This window comes from Ictidomys tridecemlineatus, chromosome 1 (genome assembly GCF_052094955.1).
Source record: "Ictidomys tridecemlineatus isolate mIctTri1 chromosome 1, mIctTri1.hap1, whole genome shotgun sequence".
Classification (NCBI taxonomy): Eukaryota; Metazoa; Chordata; class Mammalia; order Rodentia; family Sciuridae; genus Ictidomys; species Ictidomys tridecemlineatus.
The window spans coordinates 76,866,463-76,875,268 of NC_135477.1; the positions used below are offsets into that span (position 1 = coordinate 76,866,463).

The 8,806-nt window shown below is 40.8% G+C and overlaps 1 pseudogene; it reads left to right on the top strand.

The window, feature by feature from the left end:
- The first annotated feature begins 556 nt into the window (after positions 1-556).
- Positions 557-657, top strand: LOC120885948 (U6 spliceosomal RNA; annotated as a pseudogene).
- The last annotated feature ends 8,149 nt before the right edge of the window (positions 658-8,806 follow it).

Below are 8,806 nucleotides of genomic sequence, written 5' to 3' on the forward strand. Positions count from 1 at the left end.
TATATACACCTAGAAGTAAATTTAAAAGAATTTAAAGTTTGCAAAAAAAAATATGTGCCCACTCATATTCTGACTTGATGGTAAGAACATACCCTTGTCTCTTTAGAACTTCACACATTTGAATAATGAGAGAGAAATATCCAAATGAAGCAAAATATTCTTACAAATACATGGGCTTTTCTAGCACTTCCACTGTGAGGAATATGAATCAATAATATTAAACTATAAAATCTTTTTTCCCCTTCACCAACTACCAATGATAAGGAATTTAAGAGGAAAAGAATTTCCATCAAAAGTTACTAAATTGTGTTGCTGTTGTTGTTGTTTACCACCTGGACATTCTACCTTGTGATACATTGCTAGAAGTTTCTCAACAAAATAAAACTGTTTTCTGAATTGCTACTTTGGGCATGAAACATCAACTGATCCTTAGTAAAGGAAATAGTACTAAGAACATATGTGATTGGAATAAAAAAACTAGAAAACTGAAAGGATTATACAGGACAGTATCTTATTTAACAAAATACATTTACAGTCTATCAAAACTTAGAAAGTTGTGCTCACTTTAACAACATATGTACTGAAATTGCAACCATACAGAGATTAGCATGGCCCCTGCACAAGGACATGCAAATTTATAAAACATTCCATATCTTTAAAATGTTCAGGAAAGTACAAAAATGTAAAGCATTCCATTCTTTAACTTTATAATTCTTTACTGTGGAATAGCTCAGAATGTCTGTTTTAAGTAACAGAATTGATAACCAGGAGAGGAAATGTAATTTGGATTATAAAATTCTTATTTTAATAAAAATTTCTTAAACAATGGGAAAAACTTCAAGAGTTAATAAAAGTCAATTTTTTAATATGTGTCTTTGAAATCTCCCATGTTCTGGGTTGGTTTGTATGTTTGCTTTGTATAGTTCTATTTGGTTTTGAGTTTATCCCATACATATTTGCCCTTATAATAGACATGTTGTTTTATTTGTGCCCTCTGTCTTCTGCTTTATGTGTAGTGGGGTATGTGATATAGGTATACATTTAGCTATGCTATAAATGAAAAAGAAAGAATAATTTCTTTTTGGAGAAAAATAAAGGAGAACTTTTTATTACCTATAGGAGAAAAGAACAGCAATATTCACCTTAAAAGCAGATCATTGCTGTTGAAGAAGGATTTATCTAGTTAGAAATGAGAGCTATATAAGGCAAAACTACATAGTGTGGCTGTAAAAGGTGGAGTCATCATTTCCCCTTACTCCTTTAAGAAACCACACAAAAGCAAGAACATAGCTCATAAACACAACTGTAAACCCCATCTTTGAAACAGCAGGGAAAAATCTGAAGCCACTAAGCCCCACAAAATTGGCAGGTCTTCTAAAAGCATTTGAGGTCAAACACAAGACAATGCTTTTTGCATTCCTTTTTTAAACTGATACATAATAATTATACATATCTATGGGGGTACAGTAGGATAATTCAATCCATGTATACAATGTATAGTGACCAAATCAGAGTAATTAGCAGGCCTTGGAACTCCTCTCTTCTAGTTCTTCATAAAATCTATAACAGGTTGTTGTAAACTTTCTGCAATCTTTTTGACACTTTTTGAAATAATGCCTGCAGCTATACATCAAAAAACAAAAAATCTGCAGCAGCAGAACTCTCCTGGTACGTGATAAAAACTAAAGTGCACAATTCATTACCTTTTCATTACCCCTGAGGGAATTGGATACATGGGAATTGGGTGCATGCATAAGAACTATGTTGGACACAGTTTGATCACAAGGCTGGGAAAGCAACAGAAAACTGGTTGAATGAAGAAACGGCATGGTTATTTAGCTTCTATTTAGCTTCTTTTGCTGTACTAAGAAATAAAGGAGTCATGGCCAAAAAGAAAAAAAAAATCAAAACTTTGCTATCAAAAAGCAAAAGAGAGGAATAACGTAGTGCCTGGTAGAAAAGTAAACAAAACAACTTTGACAGTTCACAAAAACACAAATTAAAATGCTTTTAAATACTGGAAAATATTTTCAATCTCCCTCTTAAAAGAAAGGCAGCAATGTTTTCACTTATCAGATTGGCAAAATTTAAAAGTTGTGTTGGCAACTGTGAGTGATGGTTTAGGGAAATAATATATTGCAGGTAGATGGCAAATTGAAGTCTGAAAAGAACCTAAATGTTCATAATAAGCGACTGAATAAATTATTGGGTAATCATATGGTAGAATAATATGCAACTTCTTAAAGGAATAAAACAGACCTGCGTGTACCAATGTAGAAACCTCTTCAGGATATACTGTCGAGTTATCAAAAGGAAGATCCACAAAAGCATTTTCATTATGCTACCACTTACATATGAAAACTCATATAAGTCAAGGTATTTGCTTGTATGTATCAAGAACATTTCTGGAAGCTGACAAAAATGGATACCTATAAGGAGAAGAAAATGGTGAATCACACCCATGAAAAAGTGCCAGATCGTGTGTGTGTGTGTGTGTGTGTGTACGTGTGTACGTGTGTGTGTGTGTGTGTATACATTCACATAAATAAAAGAAATATCATAAGTTCTCTCTGTACTATAAGACTAGGGATGATTTTTCTCTTCTTTCTGATTGTGTTCTGAGTTCATAAATACTTCACAGTGAACTGAGTTGCTTTAAGAAATAAAATTTTTTTCCCCTGAAATTCTCAATTATGTTCACCAAACAAAAATACTTGGTTAGTCCATTCAGTTTTTAAACACATGTTTTAATTGTGGGTCACAGTGAGATTAGAGCTCGAGTCCCCATGGCCCAGCATTCAGTGGTCACCACAAGCCTGGAATGCCCACCAGTCTGGGAGGCCCCTTCTACTGGCAGGGCGGAGTATCTGGGGACAGAGTTCCACTTATTGTTTCTCTCAGGTAAAGGTCTCCCCAAATGGTCCTGTGATCAGAATTAAAGGCTTGGAGCTATTTTTGGTTGCATTCTTGGCCCTAAGAGACAGGTTTCCTGTTAATGCTGTTTTAACTTAGATTGTTTGGGTCTCTCCAGCAGGAGACTAGATTTAGATCAAACACACAGGATCCTCCTGCTGAAACAAGAAGGGCCTGGAACACCCAGGGAAGTCAAAATCCCTGTTATTGGAGGGTGGGAAACGGGATGGAGGTACTTTCTCTACTGCCTGAGGAGGCCCCAGTGAAGAAAAACCAACCCGCCTACTCGGAGCCACACAAAGCCAAGGTCATTCAGCCAGCAGCTTAAAGGTCAAAGCATCCTGGACCCCCTGCGGAAGTCAGGTGCCCATTCCAGGGGCCAAGGTCAGGGTAAAGAGGCCCACACAGTTATACTGGAAGCACCAGTTCTCACACAAGGCCATTTAGGGCCTACCACTGGTCAGTCACCAATGGGCCAGGAAGCCCAAGAGCAGAGAAACATGGAGGACTCTGGAGGCAGGAGCTGGCCTGGCCCCCTCTCAGACTCAGTCATCCTGGAAGATGCTCTTATTTAGGCAGGAAATGATCATAAGGAGGGTCATCCCAGGGTCAAAATTATTTCATACTCAAAGAGGAAAAAAGGATACACCCTTGCAAAGGACATTGAGAAGTCTCACCTCCCCAGCCAAAGAGAAGAAAGAGTGACCTGCAGCCTGTGCCTGTACCACTGTAAGGTACCTCTGAGGTCCACCACATCCTGAGCTGGGGGCGCATCTGAGTCAGGCAGAAAAGTGCCAATCTGGTAACCAGCTGCCCAGGGTAGTTGAGTGGGGCAGGACTGTAGGGTGCCCTACTCTTTCTTCCATGTTTTGGTTCCATGTTCCCTCTGCAGGGCCAGGAGAATGGCTGAAACATTTGAATTTTTCACAAGAGCCAATGGATGATTATAATGAAATCTTCAAGATGGTCTTGGAGCTTAGGCTATAACACGCTGACGTTCTACTTCTGAAATAGCCAGGCTTTTTCCAAGACCTTCACTTTGAATGTGTGTTTGAATGTGGACCTGGGACCTGGCATCTTCAGTCTCTTTCCTAACACAATCTGAAAATCATCCAAGTGGCGGTGGGAAGGTGGCCCATGGCATCCAGCCTCAGCCTTTTAAGAAAGTTTTCAACTCCATGGTTTGCGGGCTGGAAGTTTCTATCTGCCAAAGGTAAATAACGTTCCAAAGACCAAAGTGCAGTTTCCTCCTCCAAAACCAGAGGAACCTGGCCAAAATGTCTTCTCCCATCCTAGATGACAAACTGTGAAGAAAAGTCTTGATGTCTGGCAAAAGGTCCACCTCCTTGTACACTTAATAAAAGAAAACCATGTGCTAAAAACAAGACAGCCTTTTGCTGAACAATCCTACATCACTGGCCAACTGCTCCAAATGTCAGAGAAGCAGCTTATGCTTTAGTTAAGCTGAGAGACAAGACTAATGTGAAAAGGTAAAAAAGAATTCAGATGTCAAGAGAATGACCTCTCAAAAACGACTTTTCACCTGAGCACCCAAAGGCCAGAACGCTCTGCCAGTGGTCTCACTGGAAGCCAGGGGCGCACTAGAACCCCCAGTGGCCAGGCCTTACCCAGATCAATTAAGCCAAGATCTGGAAAGCAATGGGGGAACTCTGGTATCTATTTATACCTCCCGGGTTATTCGAATGTCCAGTTTGAATTGAGAACCATTTCTCTTGAGTTGGCCTTATCAGAAATGCCTTTCCCCTCTCTGTCCTCAGGCACCTTTAAATAGGTCTCTGTTGGTGGCACACAGGGGGCTGACTCAAGCCTGTCGGAGGCCCAGTTGTAAATACATCGCTTCTCTGGAACTCTGGAACATATGTAAAAGATTTTCCTTTCCCACCAATTGCACTCTGCACAACTATCCAGCCAGCCAGGCCAGCAGGATTAACCTACCCTTGGCAGACCAGGCCAGGCCTGATCAGCAGCAGCACCTGGCGCTGGTCACACCCTCCACTCCAGCCAGGCCCTTGCTTGGGCCTGATCTTCGAATCATCTGGAAGTTCTGCGTCTGGCTGGAGGCCTGGTCAGGATCAGTCAAGAGAATTGAGTTAATTGGGACAAAGCTCTGGACTGTTTCCCTGGTAAGCCATGCAGTTTATTTAAGAAAAGTGTCTTCATATACACTCTGACAGATCAGATGATCCAACCTCGACACCCTGAGACTGGGAACTGGGAACGATCTGAAAACCAGGGCTTGACCCACCTTAGAAAAGCTGCTCTATCTAGCATTTCAATTTCCTAACACTGATAAGTTTTCACTTTGCAGGACTGTTGTAAGAAAAATACTCAAAAAACAAAGTAATAAATTATAAAATAAGAATGCAGGGGGTAATTATTATCATAATTCAAGAAACATCCAATAATGCTTTAAATTGATTACCCATCAAACTGTTTCTCAGGCATTCACATGTATAAAACATAACAAGTTGAACAGTTTAAACATGGGTGGATTACTGTGGGTCTATTATATCTTAATGAAATTGTTTAAAAACATCTTCATCCTTTCATCTGTCTGAGAACTGGTCACACTTGATGGCCACTGGTAGCCACATCTCCCTTTTGTGGGAAAACTGGTCCCTCTCAAGGCAATTCCTTATGTTCCATGTGGCAAAGATATTTATGGGGATTTGACCCCACCTAAAGTACCAAGTGTGGGCCCCAGTTATCCAAAAGCCCACTATTTCACCTTGTAACCTTTTGTTGTTATTCTAACTTGTTATACATGACAGTAGAATGCATTTTGGCAAACCCTATGTAAATGGAGTATAACTTCTCATTCTTCTGGTTGTGCACGATACAGATCACACCAGGCCCGTAGTCATATGTGCTCATAGGGTGATAATGTCTGATTCACTCTATTCTTCCTAAGTCCCTCCCCTCCTTTCACTCCCCTATGTCTAATACAAAGTCCCTCTATTCTTTCCTAGCCCCCCACCACCACTGTGAATTAGCATCCGCATATCAGAGAAAACATTCAGCCTTTGATTCTTTGGAATTCAATTATTGTGCTTAGCATAATAATATCCAGTTCCATCTAATGACAGGCAAATGCTATAATTTCATTCTTCCTTAAGGCTGAGTAATATTCCATTATGTATATAGACCAAATTTTCTTTATCCATTCATCCGTGGAAGGGCACCTAGGTTGGTTCCATAGCTTAGATATTATGAATTGAGCTGCTATAAATACTGATATGGCCGTGTCGCTGTAGTATGCTGATTTTAAGTCCTTTGGATATATGACAAGGAGTGGGATAACCCAGTAAAATGGTGGTTCCATTCCAAGTTTTCTGAGGGTTCTCCATACTGCTTTCCAGAGTGGTTGCACCAATTTGCAGCCCCAGCAATGTATGAGTGTCCCTTTCCCCCCTATATCCTTGCCAACATTTATTGTTTGTATTCTTGATAATTGCCATTCTGACATTTTTTATATATATTTGTTGATCCATTGTATTTCTTCTTCTGTGAAGTATCTGTTCTGTTCATTTGCTCATTTATTGATTGGGTTAATTGTGTTTTGTTTTGCTTTTCATTTTGTTTGTTTGTTGTTTGCTTGCTTGCGTGTTGGTGGTGGCGATGGTGGTAAGTTTTTTGAATTCTTTATGTCTCCTGGAGATTAGTGCTCTATCTAAGGTGCATGTGGTAAAGATTTTCTCCCATTTTGTAGACTCTTTCTTCACGTTATTGATTGTTTCCTTTGCTGAGAAGAAGCTTTTTAGTTTGAATCCATCCCATTTATTGATTCTTGATTCTACTTCTTGTGCTTTAAGGAAGTCAGTTCCTAAGCTGACATGGTGAAGATTTGGTCCTACTTTTAGTTCTATCACGTACAGGGTTCTCTGTTCTATGTTTTTTCTCCACTTTGAGTTGACTTACATTCAGGTGAGAGAGAGGGATTTAATTTCGTTTTGCTACACTTGAATTTCCAGTTTTCCCAGCACCATTTGTTGAAGAGGCTCTCTTTTCTCCAATGTATATTTCCAATGGAACTTCTGATCCAGCACCTTCGTCTTCCCAGAAATCACTGGAAGCAGTCAAAAAAGAGATCTTCCATTCCAATTCCTACTTTAAACATTTCTTAGCCCCTGGACTCCACTAAACTTCACCCATATGATATCTGGACCATACTGTAGATGTTGTCATCAAACATGACCTCCAAAATCGCCTTCTCTGTTCTTGCATCATAATCAACTATCTTCATATTCTTCTCACTTCCTCATCCCCACACTCCTGTTCTATGGCATTGAAATTCAGGACTCCCCTTTCCAACCTGAACTATATGCTGCGCTGCCTTGTTTAATAATTTGCTTTAATATGGGTAACTATCCTTTTATACTTTCCTAGTATGTTCCTGCTCCTTTTCCCTGAAGTGCCTCTTCCACATTCTTCCCACCTCTTCCATTCTCCAGGCATGGCTCTCCACGTGGCAGGACCTCCGTCTCCTTTTCAAGTCATCTTTCTTTCTCTCTCACTCAGATGTTCAGCTTCTTTCCCACAGTCTATGAAGATGAGCATGCGACGTCTTCCCCGTGTTCCCCATGGTTAAATACGTACATTTCTCCATCTGCTATTCTTTTCTAGCTGCCACCTTATTACTCTCATTCACTTCACCATCAAGAAGCTCAAAATACTTGTCTATGTTCCTTGTCTCCACTTCCTAACATTTTCTAACATCAACAGTCTTCCAGCCCAAGATACATGCTCCAGTGGAAATCTTCTGTTTAAAATGACACCAACCCCCTATTTGCTAAATCAAATGGCTCTTTTTCCAGTCACACTCTTACCTGAATTATCTGTCACATGTGGCCTGGTTTCCGTGGTATTTCCTGCTCCCTTGGTTTCTGGGAGGTCTTTCCTTCTAGGCTGCATTCCTACCTCCCTGACATGCTTCCTCTTTCTCTGACTTTCTCTAACTCAACCTGAAGAGTCGGGGTGCTCCTCAGTACCACCTGTGGCCCTTGTCTCTTTTCATCCTGTGTACCTACCCTCCTGACTTCATGCAATCCCAAGTGTGCAAGAAGAGGTGACTAGGCACATCTGGAATCTTCAAACCTCAAGGTTCCAAAGAAAGGTCTGGCCCTTGTCTGGTTCCTGGGAGAAACCTCTAAGTCCTGTCCTTAGACTGTCCTATCTAATAAGAGTGACTGTTTTCCTGGAGCTCTGGGCCATGCCAGATAGATTATGCTAATAACATGATTTATTGTGGGGCCTGTGGGGCCGAAGACTGAGTAGCTGAGGCCAGTCATGGGAGCACCCCATACATAGATGACCCACCCTCATAAAACCCTGGACACCAAAGTTCTGGAGAGTTCCCCTTTAACATACCACTGCTGGGAGAAGGAAGCAATGTCTGCACAAATCCACTGGAAGAAGACACCTGAACTCTCGTGCCTAGCCTCCCCTGGCCTCTGCTCTCCAGCTTGTGCCTTTGCTGAAGGAGGATCATCTCTTTCATTGTAATAACCGTGAATATAACAGTTTCTCTGGGTTCAGCTTCTAGTGGATCACTAAGGCTGAAGATGGTCTTGGGGACCCCCAACCCAGCACACCATGTCATTAACAGTCATTTGCTGTTGATTCATAGGTTCATATTTGTTCTGTACATCTCTTCTGAGCACCAGTTCTACACAGAAATTACATCCAGGATGTCTCAGTGGTGATTCCAATTGTCCAAAGTTGACCTCCTTATATTCTATTCCAAATTCATTTCTTCTCAAACTTTGCCATAAACCTGGCCCCCCATGTATAAGATCTGGCAGTTTCCTCACCTCCTACTCTTCCTTGCCTGACCAGCGAGTGATACTCATCAACATCCTCAGTCCTTTCTTCT